Below are 23,291 nucleotides of genomic sequence, written 5' to 3'. Positions count from 1 at the left end.
TTATTAATACCTTTACTATGTGTCATATTCACGTACTCGACGAGGTAGATTAGATTTCAATAATAATAGTCGAAGAGTTGGGTCTTGGTAGAAGGCTACTTTCAAAACAATTGGGTCTTGGTAAAAGGATACGATTAAAAGTTAGGACCATAATGCTAGTCTTATGATTCCTTAATGTATACACCACATGATACATATATACCAATAGGTTCGGACAGCTAATAGAATGTGTGTTCTCCACTTCATTTCTTGTTCCTCGTTAGGTTGTGGGCTTGGAACGGATGCACCCAATCTATTATCTACCCGATTCTATATACATGTATGCTTAGTATACATTAAGTCATCATAAGGGTACCAAGTATGGGTCAGGTTATAGGACACAAAGTCGAAGCACAGTTTTTCTAGTACAAAACATACTTTTCAAAGTTAGTACTTTTGGTATACAAAACTGGAAATTTCCCAGATAAGGGCTTAATCCATTAATTAAGCCAGTACAAATTTTAAAGACTTTAGGTGAGTAACTCTATAATACCTTAGTTCATACACCATGTTTATATATAAAACTAATATCCAATAGGCAGTTAAATTTTTGTTTTCCGCCTTACTTCCTGTTCCTTGTTGGGTTGTGGACTTAGGGCAGATTCACCTAATTAACTCTCTGTCCGGTATCAGATTATATATAGCAGTATAAACTAAGCTATTATAAAAGTAGTTACTGTGGTCACTATTTTACTAAAAGAAATATAGGTTTTCTTAAAGAACTTTTCATTATATATAAAGGAACCATTACAATTAACTCCATGAGTAACAAGTGAATACACTAGGGTTATATATGACAGCGATCTAACAACCAATGGGATGTGTGCTATCAGCCTTACTTTCTGTTCCCCGTTCGGTTGTGAGCTTAGGGCAGATGCGCACAATCGATTGTTTGTTTACACAGAGTTTTATATAACTTGTACCCACTTAGTACCCATAGAAAGGCTTGTAGTGTCATTTTACTTAACTTTCATTCAAGTTGGAAATATATGATTTTCTAGAGGAACAGGCGTACTTTTCAAAATAGAACTTACAGCTTACACCACTTTTACATATACATTTTCAACAACATTTTACAGCTTACTCGCATCACTAAAATCTTATGAACTCACCAGCTTAATTGCTGATCAACTCTTTCAAATAACTTGTATTCTCAGGAGACTATTAGACATGTGCTCGTGCTGGGGATTTAGAAGATGAAGCATTCCAGCTTCAAGTCTTGTTTTGTTATTTATGTATGAATTCTATGTTTTGTGAACACACACATTGTAAACACTTTCTTTCGAAATGAAATGGTTGGTTATTACTTGCTTACCAAATACATATCTTGTGATACTTAACATGACGTCCTCCACCCCCGAACGTTTCTGCCGTTCCGGTTTTGGGGTGTGACATTAATTATCCAAATTTTAAGGCATTTAAATTGTAATTTAGGAAACTAGAAACCCTAAGGAGTCCTCCTTATTTTTGAAAACAAGGGTGGAGGCTAGGGTTTCAAGAATGGTATCCATTATCGAAATTTAGATCCATTAGGGTTTAATTTCCATAAACCTTAATTTTGATCGATTCAATTTAGTCCACAATCAATTGATGGGTTTTCTAGGTTATAAAACAAAATTTTCATGTGGCGGAAAAATTCTTAAACCCTTAAGTTCACATGCAACCTAGAAATGATCTATGTTTTCTCTATTAATAACAACTAACTATGAATTTAAGAAAACCTAGGTAACCCAGTAATCATGAAAAACCACAAAAGTGTTTAGGGTTACATACTTTTCGTTTAATATAGCTGTTAATCAAGTAACACCTCTTTTGACTTCCTTCGAAAGCAAGCGCTAGAAGCTTGGATGCCTCTAATGGCTTGTACCCAAAAGCCTAACAACTAGAAGACTTTGAGAGAGAGAGAGAGAGAGAGAGAGGAGAGAGAAATTCCGGACCTTGTGTGATAGAAGGCATGTGACGTAAATAATGAACCCTTAAAGGGTTTATATAGGTGAGTAAGGAGGCTTAAATAAGACATATATCCTTAGATAATCCTTATCCCTTTTCTTGCTCCCTAAGTCTCGTAGAATATCTAAGAACCCTCCAAAACTACCCCCCCCCCCCCTATATGGTAAGGTTTTGGAATTCTTCAATGCTCAACTTTTGAACATTGTCACCTTCAGTCCCTGTATTTTCAATTAATCTAATTAATCACAAAATTGATTCTACTTAATTTTCGATTAATTATGAATTAATAAATATAGTTTCTAATTAATATATTAATCATATAGTATATTAATGAATCGTTTATTTTTATTTCTAATTAATTTATTGATCATATAATAAATTAATACATCAACCTCTCTCTCCAAAAGTCATTCTATTCAGTTACTAATTATGAGGGAAACCCGAAAAGGACTTTGCTCTTATTTCAAGAATATACCAATTTAGTTATTTACTTATACACCTTAATCCAACAATTTCTCCCCCCAAACTCAACATAGTCAAAAAACATTGCAGTTGTTGTTCAATTTCTCCCCCCAAACTCAACATCGTCAAAAAAGATTGTAGTTGTTGTTTAAAAAATTGATTTTGTTGCAGAATCATAAAACTTATAACCACTTGATCATTTATAATAACCGATGAAGTAGTTGCTAACAATTTTTTAGTCCAATTTCTTTTCATTCGCCCTATAAAGCCTTGCCCCATCTTGACATCCCCAAATAAGAAGATAAGTTAAACAAGGCTATTTCCATGTCTAAATCTCATAAGGTGTTTTAGTAACTGCTTTAGTTGGTAACTATTAAGAATGTAAGCTAAAGTCTTATGTGCTTCACTCCAGAGTGACTCTGGTAAATTAAATGACTTATCATACTCCTTACCATATCCTTATGAGTCTTGTTGTGTCTTTCATATACACCATTCATGCTAGGAAAACCTTGCATTATGTGTTATGGGATGATTCCATAATCCTTTAGGAATTTAGCAAAAGGTCCCAGATGTTTTTCAGCTGACTAGTCCTACCTACCATAGTACTCACCACCACGGTCATATCTAACACATTTAATCTTTTTATAAAGTTGGTTCTCAAATTCAAGTTAAAAAGATTTAAGCATGACCAGTGATTGAGATTTTTCATGAATAAGATATAGATAACCATAAGGTGAGTAATCGTCTATGAATGATATAAAATATTGTTTACCATTCCAAGAAGCTGAAGGGAATGGTCCATAAATATCTATATGTTTCAATTCCAAGACATCTAAAGACATGTGTCATCTAATATTTTTGTTTGGTCTGTTTTCCCTTGATACCTTCAACATAAATTTTCAAATCCATAAAGTTAAGTTTATTTAACACTCCATCTAACACAAGCCTATCAATTCCCATTTATTATATATGGCATAAACGGTTGTGCCATAGTTTTGCTAAATGTTTATTATTTAAAATTCGCTTAGTACCACATGATTCAACATGCAAGGTCTCATCATATGAAGTAACAATACCAATCATATATAACTTATCACAATACGTTCGTGAACTAGTACCAATCACATTTGAATTTAAAGACAAACTAAATTCATAATTTCCAAAAAAATAATAATAAACAAGTTTATCCAATTCAAAAACAGAAACCAAATTCCGTTTAAAAGACGGTACAATACAGGTGTCTTGGAAATCAAAATAAAAACCAATATCTAGTAATAAACAAAATTTTCCAACTGCTTTAACTTCAGCCTCCTTGTTATCACCCACATAGATGTATCTTTCAACATTATTTGGTTTTCGGTAGCTCAGGTAACCCTGCATAGAAACACTTACATGAGTAGTAGCACCATATGCTATCCACCAAGTATTTCTAGGTACAAAAACTAAATTAACTTTAGTATACATGACAACACAAATTATACCTTTCTTAACTCGCCAAGCATTGTATTTTGGACAATCTGACTTCATATGACCAGGTTCTTGACAAAAGAAGTAGTGAGGAGGTCCTGATTCCTTTTTCTTTTGATTATTACCTAAATGTTGTTTTTTTGTTCTGTTCCCTTAGTAGCAACTTTTTTTCTCTTTCTTTTTCCCTTACTTTTAAAAGTACTAGCAAAATAGGCACTTTCAGTCGTTTCCTGCTTCAACCTTTCCTCTTCTTGCACACAAGAAGAAATGAGCTCATTAAGAGTCCATTTATCCCTTTGACAATTATAACTCACCTTGAACTAATTAAAATGTATAGGAAGAGAAAGCAATAACAAATGTAATAGAAAATCATCAAAAAAGTTTAGTTTTAATGCCTTAAGTTTTGAAGCAAGATGAGACATCTCGATGATGTACTCTCTTATGTTTCCATTTTGCACTCTCTCTTTAACAACCATAAACTTAATTATCAACATGCCTTGACTTTCTACAGCTTCTGTTTTTGTTGGAATATAAAACTGTTGACTTATTGTCATAATACAACTTTACTGGTCTTTTAGCACCAATAATACGGAGCCCCATGACTAAGTTCTGCAACCATATCCCGTTTTCTAATACCTTAAAGCATGATACAAATTATGTCGCCATTGTGGAAGAAGTTACCAAAGTCTGTTTAACACACTTCCATGAAATAGTTCCTCTTGCGAATAGGTAAATGTAGCCTGATGTTGATCGATAACTGTCTTGGCATCCGGAAAAATCAGAATCAGAATACCTAATGATCTCCAAAACATATTATTTCGTATATGTGAGTATATATTCATTTATTCTTTATAGATATCTCAAACCTGTTTGGCTACTTTTCAGAGGTCCATACCTGGGTTTCATAGATATCTTCCGAACATCCATACAATGAAAGATATATCAGGACTTGTAGATACTTGAGAATACATAAGACTCCTAACAACCAAAGCATAAGGAATCTTTTGCATCTCTTTAAATTCAAGGTCATTTTTGGGGCACCAATTGACACTAAATTTGTTTCCTTTCGAAACAATGGTGTCTCCTTGTTAGTAATTTTGCATTCCAGATCATTCAGGGATCTTTTCAATATAGCCCTTTTGTGATAATCCTAGAATTCTACAAGGTCTGACACGTTGAATTTAGATTCCTAATAAAAATGAGGCTTCCCCAAGATATTTCACTTCAAAATGCATTGAAAGAAATCTCTTCGTCTCTTATAAAACCCCTAAATCATTGGTGGCACACAAGATATCATCAGTATACAATACTAGAAAGATGTATTTATTGCCACTAAACTTGTGATATACATATTCATGTACTATATTTTCCTCAAAACCAAACGAGACAATGATATGATGAAATTTGTGGTATCACTGGTGGGAGGCTTGCTTGAGCCCATAGACAAATTTATTTATTGAATATTGGCTCATCAACAATCTTATACACTTACCATAGTATTTCTAAATTTAAATGATAATCATATATATATATATATATATATATATATATGTGTGTGTGTGTGTGTGTGTGTGTGTGTGTGTGCGCGCGTTTGTGCGCTCACGCATTTAAGAAATGATCCCATAATTTTCTAACAGTTGCATCACTCTTCGAGATGATTTCACCAAGTTCTGGTAAATCCCTATTGTTTCCCACCAAATCCCTTGCAACATCATAGTTCTCCCAGGCCACTGATCCTCTGTCTTCATCGTTTCATAGTTATCTACATCATCCTCTTAGTCCTAAACTAGTCCTTAAGTTTGATGGTTAAAGGTCTTAAGTTTGAGTTTATTTTATTATCCTTTTAAAACTTAAAAGAGTTCATTACAACTTATATATATATATATATATATATATATATATATATATATATATATATATATATATATATATACACACACACACACACACACACACACAAGCCATTTACTCGTGCCAAGCGACAGGTGTGAATGACAAATCCAACTTTGGCGTTGTTTTTGACATGATGCATCAAATAATAGATAAAAATAAGTAATTCAAGGTGGCACTGTTCTGCGAAGATAGGCGATTTCTATCTTTTGGTAGGTTAATTTTTATGGGTTTGCTTAGCAAGAAATGAATAGTTACTTTTCGGGGATGAAAAATCTAACTTTGGCGTTGTTTTTGACATAATACATCAAAAAACCAATAAAAATAAGCAATTCAAGGCGACACTGTTATGCGAAGATAAGTGATTTCTGCCTTTTGGTAGGTTAATTTTTACAGGTTTGATTGGCAAGAAATGAATAGTTACTTTTTGGGGATGGATAGTTATTTTCAATGAATACTTTCTTTTTCGGAAAGTTGTTTTTTTTGGTTAATAGTTTATTTTTAAAAAATGTTGTATAATAAACAACATTCATTGCGTCAATGAATAGCTTCCTTTTAGAGAACCGTTTCTTTGAGAGTTTTGTTTTAGAATTGCGTTTAGAGATTTAGGATTTATACTTTTAGGTTTATTGTTTAGAGTTTAAAGTACTGAAAAATTACACAACAAACACAAATATTATGCGCATATCTACCACGATTTTATATGTTATGGATATCCGATATTTGAAACATTATATGTATATTCTAATTAAATAGCTAATCATTTTGACAAAGGATTAATTTAAAAAAGTCAAATATTAAATAGCAAACTTATGGTTAGTAGATGTAGGGGCGAAATAGTTTTTGCATCCGGTGTCATCTATCGTTAAACTTTCTAATTAATAGTATTTTTCTAAATTATATATTTAACGTAATTAAAATCTATTTTACTTATGTCTGTAAATTTTTATATTTTTTCAAATAAGTTTTGTCTCTCAATAATTTATATCTATACATAATTAGAAAACGTCTTATATAAAATTACTTGCAAACCTTTTGATTCTTTCATTTTATTTTTATTATTTTTTTTGGAGTATTGGCTATCAATTAAAATAGAAAGTTAGGATAAAGCTTTTTTAACAATAAATAAAATACATTTACTTTCAAGTATTTTTTGTGACACCATCCTACTTTCAAAAGTAATCTTATTAAGGTATGTATCATATTATATCATATCATATCATATCATATCATAAATGAAGTATTTTTCCTTTCACCACATTCATTTGAAACTCTCATGCATTTTTCCTTTCACCACATTCATTTGGAACTCCCATGACTTTTCAATTTCTTTCTAATAATAATTATAAGTTGGTTAATAAGGTTAAATAAATATCAAACCTAAAGTTTAATCATATATAAACTAAATTTCAATATTAAAATAATATATTTAGTTCTACTTATAAAGTTATTTTTTTTAACTTTTAACATATTATACTTAATTGATCAGTTTTAATATATTGTTGGATGTAAACTATTATCATTTTAAATATATAATTGTGGAATAATTTGTATAAAATATTTAAATAATTAATTTGAATATAACATTACAGGGTCAACTTAAATATAAATTTTCGTTGAACTTAAGCAACCCTAAGAATATTTTGTATATAGTGAAAAGTGATTAATTATAGTGTCTTTCTAATAATGATTATAAGTTGGTTAATAAGGTTAAATAAATATCAAACCTAAAGTATAATCATAAATATACTAAATTTCAGTTGTAAAATAATATATTTAGTTCTACTTATAAAGTTATGTTTTTAACTTCAAACATATTATACTTAATTTATTAGATTTAATATGTTGTTGTATGTAAACCAATATCAGTTTAAAACTACAACTTTTGAACAGTTTGGTCAAAATACTTAAATTGTTAATTTAAATATAACATTACAATGTCAACATAAACATAAATTTTAGTTACACTTAAAAAAAACCAAAGAATATTTGGTAAATAATTAAAAGTGATAAATTGTAGTGATAAATGCAAAAACTAAATTGTAATGTCAATATAACTAAACTATTTTCTAAAGATATTTTTAAAATCGTTAAAAGTTTACAAATAGGTGACTTAAAATAACTTACAATAACAATAGCTAAAAAAAGAACTCTATATAAATGATTATATTGTTACCTTTAAAATCAAACAACAATGTTTGATGTTTTAAATAATTATAATGATAAAAATTAAAACATTAAACATATAAATTTTTAAAAAATAATTAACAATAACAACAACTATAAATAACATTAAACCATATATTATATTTAATTTTATTCACGTGTAACTCACAAATACAAGTCATTCAAACAATTGATATTATGCAGTTATAATAATGTATATATTATTATATAATTCAAAATAATATATATATATATATATATATATATATATATATATATATATATATATATAAAATAGCAATATAGTATAGGAATTATTATATCGAATTTAACAGAAATGTTATTGCTATATTTAAAAAAAACATATATTTATAAAGACTTCAACTATATAGGTGTATATGCGCAACGTACGGGCATTCGCCTAATTATAAATAAATCTAGCTAATTAAAACAACACGATTTCTTTCTTTACTATTTCTATCATCCATTTTTATTTATTTCTAGTACAAAACTTTTTTAAAGTATAATGTTGCAACTTGAATGTAAGATGATGTAATAGAGAAATTAATCAAAGTAAGTTGCTGTTAATCAAATATTCCTTAAATTTAACCCAAATAAATATTAGGTGGGCATTTTGGTCAAGAAAACACGCAAGCACACGTACACGCATTTTTTAACTTAAAAAATATGTGATCTATAATTTCTTTTTGTACATATTCATTAATCTACAAAATAGATAAACAAAACTAATGTAATCATCATTAACATCTTAATAATGTTAATTCCTAACATTAATTATTTGTACAACAAAAAACATTATTGACCCCTACAAAAAAACAATATACTATTATTTAGTTTCATTCTTTTTTGAAAAAGACCATAATATCCTCATTACATAACAATCATTTACATCCTTTTATATAATCCATGCTTTTAGAAAAAGTTAGGGAACCAAAAATATAAATTTAGTATTGAATTCAGAGACTAAAACTGTAAATTGCTCTTTTAGATAATATTTTTAGCCATCCTTCCATGAGAACTATAAAGTCAGGGAACAAACCTGTCATTTCAACCATGGATAATGGAAAGATAATATGCATTCATACTTTAAGCTGCTGACTTGAAGAAGAAATGCAATATGTTTTACATCATCAACATCCACCAGAACGTAGTCGTTATTTAAATACCAAAGAAAATTAGATTTTAACTTTTAAGATTCACCCATCAGTGATCAAATACAATAATATTATAAATAATTCTTTTGTGGTATCAAAAAATGATGCCGATACAATTGAAAAAACATGAAATAACATACACGCCCTTATGTTTGACCACCCTGGTGCCATACACAAAAACATACAAATTGACAACTTCATTAGTATCCTATAAATATTTTAGGCTTAGCATTTTCCTGTAACATCAAGATGACTAATAAATATAAAATATTTAGGTTTGGTTATCTTCAAAGTAATCAAGTGCTAAACCAAAATTTTTGTTAACATTTCTCCAAGGGACCCGTTTTGTTGAAGAACGAATTTTGTTGTCACCTGGAAGTTTTATCACATTAGAAACAAAAAAATAATGTAAGCAACAAAAAACCTTAAGAAGAAATTAGAATAAATGATGAATGGGCATCACAACTAAAGAATGCACCTTCATCATTAACTTCCAGACTAAACACAACTTCAATTTGATCCAACTTTTCACATTCTATATCTGTTTCCTGCAATAAATGCATCAATCAGAGTAAACAAAAGCAAAAAGTATATGCTTTCTTGATACATGGATCGATGCACACTGAAAAATGATGGAACAATCAAACCTGTGAGATAAAAACCCGAGAACATATATAGATGTACAATCAAACCTATTAAATCATAAAACAAAATTTATGAAAATCAACAAAAAAAAAAAAAACCTGGGAAATCAAAGGAAGAGGAAAGAACTAGATCTAGATGATCTTCTGTATTTTGAACTTAAAGGATTTGAGATGACTCCAAATCTGCATCATATTTAAAGAGTATTTGAAAGAAAAATACATATAATTTTGGCATATGAATCCAGGATATCCTTTGAGTTGTCATCAACTCACCCACATGTAGATATTTATATGAATAAAACATACCTTCAGTACATGCATGCATCTATAGAAGTTGCCTTTAAACATTATGTGTTCGTAGATATGGTGATCGATAGTTCGAGACTCGTGAATCTTTAGATTTAACACAGATATATGTCATATTAAACACATTCGATTTTTAGAAATAAAAATAGACGATGAGAGTAGGTGAGGAGAAATCGTAATCTGTAACCTTACATGCATGTGATGTAAAGCTTACATGGTTATGTGATTATTGATTATAACTTAAATGAAGTCGTTGGTGACGGAAGCAGGAGGCAACACAATGGTTATGACCCGTTATCTAGGGTTCAGAAGGGGAGAAAAGTCGGTTTAGTGAGAGAGGAGCAATGGTGCGATGGACGGTGATGTTATGAATTCTGAAATGGCGAGGGGTGGGTGAAGGCTTTGGTGGTGATTGAAGTCGACCGTGAAAGCTGCAGATGGTTGTGGTAGTCGAAGCAACAATGGCGATGAAGAAGCAGAAGGTAGTGGGTGGGCTTCTAGGGTTTCAATCTAACCTCAAATCGAAACCATCTAGAGATTGATTGAAGGAATTTAAGGTGACGGCTTCAAATTTAAATCTAACTAAAACTCCTTAAATTATGGTATGGTAGGAATCGGTAAATTACGATTGAATACTCATGATTTATATTTTGACTTTTTCATTTTATCGGATAAGATTTATTATTCTCTAATGCATAAAGTTGTTGTACATGATTCTTTAAAGGTTGTACCTTTTAAAATTCAGCAATTGAGGATATATATATATATATATATATATATATATATATATATATATATATATATATATATATATATATATATATATATATATACTTGCCGTTAACCCGTCAAGCGACGGGTGCAAATAGTTTTTTCATTAATTAGTTTATTGTTTACAAATATATACAAACACATGATTGATTTTATATTATTAATCGTGTAATACTTCTTTATACATTACATTTTATATATAAACTTCACTAACTTTAAATTGCTCATCAGGTTTTACTAATAACCAGCTAATACTCAAAGTGTTGTCGAAGTATCCAAAAAAATCTATCCATTTATAATATTCATTTATAACATTGTATTTTTTTTTTTCATTTTTCGGTGAACAAACCCAATTATAAATATTAAATATTTTTACGCAAGTTTTTTACCAAATCATATTTTTTATCATAACAAAATATTTTTAGTTTTTTAATTATTTAACTTGTTAATCTGAAGCATAAATTTAGATATTATCTAGATTGATTATTTAAATAACAATAAAGTTATTGGAAGTATAACAAAACTTAAAATAAAATTGGTATGTTTTAAATTATTCCGGTTAAACAATCAATTGTAAAATTTAACAACAATTTAGTAATGATATTAGTTTTTGTGTCGCACCGATATATATATATATATATATATATATATATATATATATATATATATATATATATATATATATATATATATATATATATATATATATATATATATATATATATATATATATATATATATATATATAACACAAATAACTAAATTATAGTAAACATCAAAATTCTCACAATATTACAATATAAATATAACAATTCTGGAATGTTTAAGCCTCTATCATAAAACATTAATAAAATGATGTGGCAAGCAAACCAAAGCATCTTTAGGGTTTAGCAGAGTAGCAACATATATTTTGTCGAAACTCTAGGCAATTATAGCAATTTTGTTTTAAATCACCATTATTCTAGAATTTAAGGCTATTTAAACTCAAATTTGAAAAAAATTCTTACCAAATCCTTCTGAAGTAAAGAACCAGGACATGTAAACCCATAAACCAACACTATTTATTACCCACATATGCAAATAACATGCAATTAGAAATAGGGTATATAAAAAGAGAAATAGATCTCACTTATTTATACCTTTTTCCTTTGAATCAAAACAAAAACTTACGAATGTCCTACCAACATTAGTATAAAACTGTAACGTCCCAAAATTTTTGTTTAATCAATACTTTGGAAAGCATTTGTAAATAAAACATTGTCTGATCAATTCACTCCACAATCATATATCGTGTTTAAAAACCAAAATACGAAATCAACCAAATATCAAAGTACAAATCCCAGAACAATCTCGCAAGGCGGAAAACAGTGTATGTGTATGATGTGTCGCTACCGCGCCAGCTCTTTCCCCTTTGATGAAGAGGTACTTGAAACCAAAACTGAAAACTGTAAGCACGAAGCTTAGTGAGTTCCCCCATCGTACCACATACCATACAATCATATAACATAAAGTATAAACATTTAACATACCATACTTGTCAGGCATTTCTGGGGTGCCCGACCTACCCAGTACGGCCATTCTGGGGTGCCGACCTACCCGTGCAACCATTCTGGGATGTCATCCTACCCGTGCGCCCTTTCTGGGGTGTCGACCACCCTTCGGTCCTGACAACCGAACCTCGGGGACTATTTCACCCCCTACCACTACTACTATCACATGTCATAACATAACATACTATCAGACATATCTGGGGTGTCTGACTACCCTTCGGTCCTAACAACCGAACTCGAGGACTCTTCCCCTCCTACTACCCCTAACACATATCTCAGATCATGCTAGCATATAATCATGACATCACATACTGTCAGACGTATCTAGGGTGTCTGACTACCCTTCGGTCCTAACTACCAAACTCTACTACTGTAACACATCAAGCTCGCATATAACATATCAGGTAGTAGCAAACCTAGATGATATCACAAAGACAATCATCTAACACACAACTCCTACTGGTAGGCCGGCATTGTGGTCGTAGACCCACCGCTACTGGAAGGTAACTCACCTCGAAGTAGCTGCTGATCTGCACGGGAACTGACTGTCTGCTGCTGCTGCTCCGGAAATCCTCCGGCTGTAATTCCCACAAAACACTCAATCGCTAACTGTCCTTAAGGTAAAATGACCATTTTACCCCTGACCAAGTGAAAAGTCAAAGTCAAAGTCAAACTTCCAGTTAACCCGACTCGCCGAGTTGGCTCGCCAACTCGTCGAGTCCCTATCCAGTCGATTGTCCTCACTCTTGTCCCTACTCGTCGAGTTTAGACATTGACTCGACGAGTTCTCCTTCTATACAGATATCCAATGGTCCTTCATCCAACTCGCTGAGTTGTATGAACAACTTGTCGAGTTCATCTTCATCCGATGAACACTCTGGTCTGTGACTCGCCGAGTTGTATGAACAACTCGTCGAGTCTGTTCTTGAGGCAAGAAGATTGCCTTAGACTCGCCGAGTCAGGGCATTGACTCGCCGAGTTCCTCCATTATTGAGTTTGGCTTCCGAATCACTGAGTCCACCTATAGCTCACTGATCCCACTCGGCATAACTCAAAAGGGGAAAATCGGGGACTCGCGACTCGACTCGTCAAGTCTGAAGAACGACTCGCCGAGCCACATGCATGCAATCACTATATACTCGATTCTGCTTGAATCCAGTGCATTCCATCCATAGATCTGGGTTCTTAGGGCTCGATTAACACGTAAAGTTTCCAACTTTACGTGTAGATAAACACCAACAAAGGTTTTAAGGCTCAAAATACACTTAAAAGAGTAGATCTAGGGCTTTCATGCAATATGGCTCCATAAAGGCAGTAGATCTGAGCTCTTGAAGCTCAAACCTAGCTAGATTCAAAGGCCATTCCACTCAATATGATCTATATATTACAATCAAGCTAGGAAGTGGATAAAGATGGCTTAAATGGGGTTTCTAATAGAAAATCATCATGGAAACAGAAAAGATCTGAAATATACCTCAATGAACTCTAGATTGAGTTCTAGATCCTTGTTCTTCTCCTTCTCCTTGGTCCTTCCTTTCCTTCTCTTCTTCAAACTTCAAGGAAAAGCACACAAACACTCAAATCACAAAAGGGAGCTTGGGGCGCATAAGGGGGGTTTAAATAGGGTGCAAACCCTTGAAATTAGGGTTTCTTCCAGACTGGCGGACTCGCCGAGTCCGGGATATGGACTCGTCGAGTCGCCAACTTAAACGTGCTCGAAATCTCGTCTCTACTCGGCGAGTCGGGCTTACAACTCACCGAGTCCCAGCTCAAAATGCAAAAATACTTAGATTAAAATACATATCAGGAACCAGGTGCTACAAAAACAAATATTAAAAAAAAAAAATAGAGGTCAGTAGATGTAAAATCAAACGTACAAAAAACTTGGCTTGTTGAGATATTTCATATCATGATTTGAGTCAACTAAAAATATTGGTCCCTGTATCTGTCTTTCTATCTAAGATCCACCCTTGATCCCCCATTTGTATTTTCGTGTGTGTGTGAGTTACTACACAAAAAGCAAGGAAGGTTGAGTAAAGGTGGTTAAAGATAATGGCTGATGGTAGAAAAAATAAGGGAAGCGGGTAGTTGAAGACCCTAGGTGGTGTTTTACAATGATTGTTCAAGGTTAGACGCAAGCGAGAGGGTGATGGTTGTAGAAACTTGATTTAGACATTTGTATTTTTAAAAATCATATACCAATTTATAAGTGAGATATTATACGTAAGTAGTTTTTTCAAAAAGATAGAAGAATAAAGAGTAGTCGGTATGCCTATAAAGTCATGTATGTAACCGGTTACTATGAGACTTAGTCAAAGAATCATTGAACTACTTAAAAGATAGTAGAAATCTAAAATTGTGAGTTGAGTTTGTTAGGATGATAAATGGCCTTACTTTTAAACAATTATGAGTCCTCTACTTGTGAGTCGACTTGACTTTGTTATGGAAAGGCAAAGTTTGAAAGCTATTGTTTCTTTTCTTGTGATTTTCTTGTCTGAAAAGAGAGAGAGAAACCACATATGTAATGGATGAAAAGGAGAAAATAATTTGTATTTTGGATGAAAAGGATGTAGCAGAGCACTTGAGGGTAATATTGTCATTTTTTTGATATAGTTTTTGTACAAATCTTCACACAACTATTAGGGGTTTATGGACTCGTGGCTCTTGTTTTGGAAAATTTCAAAAACTTGGACCATTTTACCCCCGATTTGTTGCTTCTGGTGTGGTGTTGGTGGTTTTTGATGGATATCACATAGCTGTTTGGAGGTTATGGAATCATGGTTGATGTTTTGGCAAGTTTCCAAACACTTAGACGATTTCACCCCTACTTGGTTGCTCCTGGTGTGATGCTCGTGAAACATTAAACTGAAACAGGGGCAAAAATTACACACAAATCAGGTACACGTTTGCAAATTCCAAATAGTTTCAAGAGCATTAATGTTTGTGAAACACTAAACTGAAGGACCTATTGAAAACATGATGCTAATGTCTATTTGACTTTATCAAATCCATATAAAGATAATAATGCCTCTGTTAGTATATATATATATATATATATATATATATATATATATATATATATATATATACACACTTACAAAAGAGAAACCACACTGTTTCTCACCATATACTTGTTGATGCTTTAAGAGTTTTACATTAGATTTTCACCAGAGGTGAAATAAACCAAAACCAACACTTATAAAGTGAACAGAAAAATAATAGAACAAACACAAGAAAAAATCAAACAATGTTACAAAAAAAATCATAAAAATTAAACAAAACATGTAACAAACCAAACAAAACATTCATATCTTCAAGATGGTAAAGACTTGAAAGGTTGCAATATATAAGATTTTATGAGTACTAGACTAGAACATTAAGAATAACTTTATCTTGGACTAGACAGTGAGCAGTTCAAGAAAGAAAGAGCTTACCTGATGTTTTTTGAGACTTCATTGGTGGCATATGAACTAAGGTCCTTTGTAAATGATAATCATTGATCATCCACATCAGCAACGATGAGAGAGGAACTAAAAATGACTAAATAAAAGTGTAAAATTAAAACGCATACAGAATTAGGGCTTGCTAGTAAGAAAATACTACATATATAGTTACATTGTCTTTTGTATGAGGTTGCTTCTAATATGTTCTCCAACCATTCATGTTCAAATTACACAACAAATTTACAAATAATATAGTCATAATTTAATAAATATACCTTCATTTTCATGTAAGAATTCCCATTTGATGTTAAAACAAACTGTGACAATAGTCAAATTCGGGTCAAGTCTAAGCCGAACAAAGTCAACGAGTCAAACCGGTCAACTCAATTAAACCTTGTATATTAGGGTTTGTGTTATGTAACTACTATATAACTCACTATCTCAATGAGAAAACATCACTTGGAAAAAAATTTGTGTGTTTAATTTTTTCTTAACCTTAGTACTAAACAATGAACAAGAACAATAAAACAATATTGCATACTCATCGGGAGTGTGTAAGATCCTGAAACATGGCTTAACGGGGTTCACAGACCTTGCGTTGAGGAGCCAACCACTCACTATTGTCACACATGAAACCACTCTCAGTCGTTTTCACTCTATCTCTCTCTATTGTCCAAATCTCTCCAAGAATGTCAAATCTCTCCCAAATCTCTCTAAGTATGTGAAATCTCTCCCAAATCTCTCTAAGTATGTGAAATCTCTCCCAAATATCTCTTTGTATGAGAAATCTCTCTAAGAATGTCAAATCTCTCTAAGTATGTGGAATCTCTCTCAAATCTCTCTCAACTTTCTATCATCACTCGGGGCATCCCGACCCTCGAAATTGGCGAAAATAGCCTAAAAATGGAAGTCTACGCGAAAAACGGACTTAAGGAGCCGAAACTCCTCTTAGGAATCGAAACCCCTCTTAGGACCCGAAAGTCCTCTTAGGAACCGAAACCCCTATTAGGACCTGAAAGTCCTCTTAGGAACCGAAACCCCTCTTAGGACCCGAAAGTCCTCTTAAGGGACCGAACCCTTTTGAGCCGAAGGCTGCTGAACCGAACCTCACTCAAAGAACCGAACCCGAAGGCTCCTGGAACCGAACCTCGCATATCACCCGAACCCGAAGCTTCGGTCCATTTCGGTTCTGACCCTTCGGACCAAGCCTTCGCCTCTCGCTTCCTCTCTCCCTTTGGCTTCGCGCCTAGCATCATTAGGGACCGAACCTCGGCCTAGGACCGAGAGGTCTCGCTGGAAGTCCTTTTTCTCCCGGTTTTCGACTAATTTCGCGTTTTAGGCCCGTTTTTAATTGTTTTAACACGGGGTTTTCATCCAAAACTTTATTTTAACATATAAGACCCCTTAATTAATGATTAATCACGTTTTAAGTGTAAAACCTTATCCAAAAGAGAGTAGGTGAAGTACAAAGGTAGAGTGTTGACTTTCCTTTATTTTATGACACAAGCAACCCCATACCCACTCCATGCCTAACCCACACTCCTCCCCACCATACCTTGTCACTTCCTTGTACTTTTTACCTCTCTCACAAGCCATCCCCACGTTTTTAGGGCTGCTCACTCAACCTCTCTCCTCATTTCTTTCAATTACTCTCATTTCACCAAAGATCCAACTCCAACTTTTCCCTCAAACTTTTCTCTCTAATTCGAGATCCCAAGGCTGATCATCAAGTGTTCTTCCACTCTTGGTAATTATAATTCATCCTCCTTGTGATTATTGCACTTCATTCTACTCAAATCATTGATTGCTTACACAAACTCCATAACTATGATGCTAGATTCTCGAAAATCTTCAAGGCATCTCCAAGTGTTCTTGAGTTAAACACTTCCATTCTTCAACAGTCATCTACTGAAATCACATAAGGTGAGTTCATAACCCTACAGTTTCATGTTTTCTCAAGATTTTAGGAGGAGAATACAAGTAAAACAACAAGAACAAAACTAAACTTTTCTAACAGCCTTCATCAGGAAAGTTGGACTCCATTCACGGACTGTTTTGGACAACTTAAACATTTTTGTTTACAAAACTGTTTTAGGTGTAAGAGGTTCCAGTTCTTAGCTTTAAAATGACTACTTTCACATCTCCATACGATTTTTCTACAGTTTATGGTGATTTTTACAAAACTGCCTATCATTTCAAACACCAATCCGGACCAGTTTGTGATTATGGACTTTTTCACCCAAGACGGAGGTAATTAAAAATAAAGATAAAAATTATGAGTAAACTACACACATTTTGGGAACTCTCAAAATTTACGTACTTAGTTTTCGACTTCGTATGATTTTTCTATGACCTTTCTAAAACAGTGCAGAAAGGTTAAAGTTAGTTAACAGCATATAAATTTCATAACACTTTGTATTATGTTGAGCAAAGTGTATAAAAATAAGTTCTAAATATTGAATGTGTTTCCTTGTTAGTTTATCATCATAAACTGAAACTTAGACATTCATGATAAGATTATTCATTCATTTAGAACACGAATATTAAGCTATAATAAGCATGGTTTATGGATTATAACACTAATATATTTTCATAAAAGAGTTCTTACACATTACAAACGTTTTGGATAAACTATAATAGGTATAGTTTATGATTCATCACATAACACACTCGTACAAAAAGGGTACATTCATACAAAAAGGTTCTACACTTACGCACACTACACGTAAACTTGTTAACTCAGATTGTGAGACTATCTCTCCCCGTACGTCCGCGTGCGGGATTCAAATTCCTGTATGTTATAACCAAAATCTCTTGTAGGGAATGTGTGATAATTGTGTATAGATCTATATTGGGGTTGACATCCCACACCTCGCTGCTAGCTACAGCCCGACCGGCAGGTCTGCGGGTGACAAGAGTCATAGGATCAGGGCGTCTAAAAGGACGTTGTGTAGGTTACCTCTAGTCATAGTATGGTTATAGCGACTCAACATAGGAAGCTAATAATACATAAAGTTTACGGGATTTTTATAGAGCAAAAAGGGGTTTTATGTCGATTGAAAATCACTTTTATCTCAATAAGTACAGATATTACCGTACGCTTTTGGTTTTTGGTATCTATGACTACACACATTTGAAAACCACTTTTATATCTTAAGTATGGAAAATACTTGTTCATTTTTAGTCCTGGGATTTAGGACCACGTAACTTTTGTAAAGAAAATATTGTATTTTCTGGATACATATTCTAATGCTTTTACAAGGAAAAAGGGTTTACTTCTCTAAATCTCTTATGAACTCACCAACCTTTGTGTTGACACTTTTCAAAACAACTTGTATTCTCAGGAAATCACTAAACAGGAAATCAAGAGCATTTTGAGGATGGGACGTTAAGGCGTCAAACATTTCATATTTTGTCAACATATTGTAATTGATTTTGAAATATGTAGTTCATACAATGATGTAACTTTTTCAATTATATATATCTTGGTTGTGTTTGCTTTAATCACTATTGCATTTGTTGTTATGATACTATACATGACGTCCTCCACCCCCGGACGTTTCCGCCATCCTTGGTTTGGGGGTGTGACAGATTGGTATCAGAGCATGGTTTATAGTGAATTAAGTATATCAAACAACATAGGATATACAAACTATAAACACATTTGGGACTAAGAGTCTCTGATTTTAAAACATTCTAACGGGTTATACTTTTAGGAAACGAATAGTTCTTGTTTAAATTTATACCTACATGCATTACATACTCGCGTAGTGTCATAACTAGAAGAACATAAACTAAAAGAAGAGGAGTTGAACGCTACGAGTATGCCTTGGTATGAGTAATCAGTTCTGGGAAGGATATATCCTGATCAACTATATTTGTCCAAGAAGTGACTTACTCATATCGGGGGATAGTCGTAGGGGGAAACAAATCTAATAACCTAACTTCACCCTACAAAGAATGCCCTAAGAACCAAATCTAAACATTTAAAACACTATAGGAGTATTTGTAGGTTGCTATATCGCAATAATTATTATTATTAACCGCTATCTGCTTCTTACACCCCTATTCTCGCACAGACGACATGGCAGGATTCCATTTACCAAGAGACCCATACTTTCCCAACCAGGGAAATGCCGGCTGGATTAAGGAAGAGCCTGAAGAGCTGATTGAAGAGGATCCCGAAGAAGAACCCGAAGGAGAAGAAGAAGAAGAAGAAGAAGAAGAAGAAGAAGAAGAAGAGGTAGACGAAGAAGAAGAAGAAGTGGAAGACGACGAGGTGGACATGGATGAGGACGAAGATGAAGAAGAGCCATAGGAGGAAATCTTCAACCCTCCATACATCGCGAGGGTACCTGCAAACCGTTGGGGACACAACAGGCCTAAGCCCCGTTGGGCAACCATGATCGAGAGGTGGAGCCGGCAACAACGCCAGAGGTCACCCTATGGCGACCAACGAGGTTACTATGACCTCATCCACGGGGGACCGGCTGATAGAGCTCTCCCCGTTATGGTCCCAGGATTTGGTCCTAGAGTAGGGAAGTGGCAAACCAGGTTCGAAATCTTAGCGCTATTACGGCAGCCACCGATGCATGCACCCGGGATTTGGAGAGGGACTTCTATCCAGTGGACCAACTCATCGAGGACCTTACCGCTGCTCGAGCGGAGGTAAGGGAGTACCAGGAGAGGCACGCAGCTCTCGAGGAGAGGGTGATCGCGGCCGAACCCGTTGCAAGTAGTGTTCGCACTGCTCATGTTTTGTTATAAATCTAGGATTTCGAGTATGCGTTGGTGCTACTCTTTATTGCGAATAGGCTGACCTCGCGACTAAGTGATCACACTAGTTAAAGGGGCTTTTGTACTGCCGAAACTTTATCTTTATTATGATGTAATGTAGACCCTTGTGAGGTCAAACTTTTTCAAAACAATATGTACTAACAAGTTATCAATGGATCTGGCATGTATTTTGCTTTCTAGAATGTTGACATAAACAAACACATGACTCTGCTTGGGTCAACACTATTAAATTCATAAGTATGAACTTTTCGATGAATTACCTTCTAAAGTAATAAACTTGGGACAAAATACAATTAAGATGTAACCAGTAGGACTCGAATCGTTATTAGTATTGAAGTCTTACCGACTTGTCATTTTAAAATTATGACAGAACTATGCCACCAAGAAAGAGACCAAGACCTTCCGGTAGCACAACACCACCTCCTCCGCCGCCGCCACCACAATTTGATCCAGCAATGTTCCAGGCCGCAGTAACGGCAGCTGTGGCAGCAACTATGTCACAAATCGGTCCTAACGGTAATGGTGGATCCGGATCTGGTGCTACACCCTCTAATTAGGGTGACAGTTTGGGGTGCACAAAGGAATGCACTTATAAGGACTTCACAAATGGCAAACTCGATTCTTTCAATGGAAGCGGGGGCGTCATCGCACTAATGCAATGGTTCGAGAGAACCGAAGCAGTCTTCGAGATTTGTGCTTGCCCCGAAGCGAGCAAAGTCAAGTATGCAGCATTCACTTTCACCGGAAGAGCTCTAACTTGGTGGAACGGCAGAGTTAAGTCGCGTACTCCTGCAGTGGCTAACTCTATGAGCTGGGAGGATTTAAAAGCTTTAATGCTGAAGGAATATTGCCCAAGAGGCGAAGTGCAGAAACTGGAGGAAGAATTCTGGAACCTCAAGATGTCGGGGACGGATCTCGAAGCTTATACCGCCCGATTCAATGACTTAGCACTCCTCTTTCCTACAATGGTCACTCCGGAGGAGAAAAAGGTAGAACGATACCTTTGGGGGCTATCATCCCAGATTCATGATAGTGTACTGGCCTCGAAACCTACTACCTTTGAGAGTGCCAAGGAATTGGCAAAACAACTCATCGATCACAGGGCCAGCCGTGGTACCGTGATCGTCATCCCCGGTCAAACAAAAGGAGATAACAATAAAAGAAAGTTCTGGAGTAACAAAAAGAAACAGTCGACACCAGGATCCTCCAAGAAACAGCAAACTATCGCGATTTATGCTGCTACTACTCCATCTACTTCGGCCCCAAGGAAGCAATATGTCGGGACACTCCCTACGTGCGACAAATGTGGCTTCCACCACAACGGTGTCTGTCGGGAATTACACTGCAATAACTGCAAAAAGAAGGGGCACACTGCACGACTCTGTAAAGGGTCGACCCAAAACACCACTCAAGCCACCCCTATCGCCAGCACCGGGGCAAGCCAAGCCTGTTACGGCTGTAGAGAGGCAGGGCACTTCAAAAGAAACTGCCCAAAAGCACGAAACACTAATGCCGGTGGTGTAGGGAGAATCCTGACGATGAGACACGGAGAAGCAGTCAAGGACCCCTCGGTGGTTACCGGTACGTTCCTCCTCAATAACTCTTTTGCATGCGTACTTTTCGATAGTGGGGCAGAAAGAAGTTTCGTAAGTCACCAATTCAAACATTTCACTTAAGCAAAATTCCCAGTCATTAAAAGATTCATACGTCGTAGAAATGGCAAACGGAAAGGTTGAGCGCACTAATGATATTTACATGGGATGTACCCTCACTCTAGACAACCATTTGTTCAAAATCAATCTAATGCCGGTCACAATAAAAATTTTCGACGTCATCATTGGTATGGATTGGTTAGGTCCTAATCGTGCCGACATTTTATGTTACGAAAGGGTCATCCGCCTCAATCTGCCAAATGGCAACACCCTCACCGTTTATGGCAACAAACCTAGTGCGAACCTACAAATCATCTCTTATGTCAAAGCCCGAAAGTATCTCCGAAAGGAATACCACGTCTTCTTAGCTCACGTCGTAGATAAGAATCAAGGGTTAAAGGACATCAAAGACATTCCGAAAGTGTGCAACTTCCCCGACGTATTCCCAGAAGATCTGCTAGGTGTACCGCTCGCACGACAAGTCGAATTCCAAATCGACTTGGTTCCCAGTGCTACCCCTGTAGCCAAAGCACCATATCGCCTCGCACCGGCAGAAATGAAAGAGCTGTCTAGTCAATTGAGCGAGCTATTAAGCAAGGGATTCATCAGACCGAGCTTTTCACCCTGGGGATCACCAGTTCTATTTGTGAAAAAGAAGGATGGATCCTTTCGCATGTGCATCGATTATAGGGAGTTAAACAAACTTACCATCAAAAATCGATATTCCCTACCCCGAATCGACGACCTTTTTGACCAACTTCAGGGAGCGAGCTACTTTTCAAAAATCGACTTGAGGTCGGGCTACCATCAATTACGAGTTCAAGAAGAAGATATCCCCAAGACGGCATTCAGAACTCGCTATGGACACTACGAATTTGTAGTGATGCCATTCGGGTTACCAAACGCGCCTGCGGTGTTCATGGATCTGATGAACCGAGTGTGTCGACCCTTCTTGGATAAATTCGTGATCGTGTTCATC

The 23,291-nt window shown here is 34.7% G+C and overlaps 1 long non-coding RNA gene across 1 annotated transcript; it reads right to left on the bottom strand.

The window, feature by feature from the left end:
- Positions 1 to 8,992: 8,992 nt before the first annotated feature.
- On the bottom strand, positions 8,993 to 10,695 carry LOC122195003 (uncharacterized). Its single transcript, XR_006184919.2, has 3 exons — positions 9,893 to 10,695; positions 9,628 to 9,697; positions 8,993 to 9,521 (listed from the first exon to the last, which is right to left on the bottom strand). It is a non-coding gene; the product is annotated as an uncharacterized LOC122195003 (long non-coding RNA).
- Positions 10,696 to 23,291: the final 12,596 nt, after the last annotated feature.

This window comes from Lactuca sativa, chromosome 7 (genome assembly GCF_002870075.4).
Source record: "Lactuca sativa cultivar Salinas chromosome 7, Lsat_Salinas_v11, whole genome shotgun sequence".
Lineage (NCBI taxonomy): Eukaryota > Viridiplantae > Streptophyta > Magnoliopsida > Asterales > Asteraceae > Lactuca > Lactuca sativa.
This window is presented reverse-complemented; position numbering and strand designations above follow the sequence as displayed.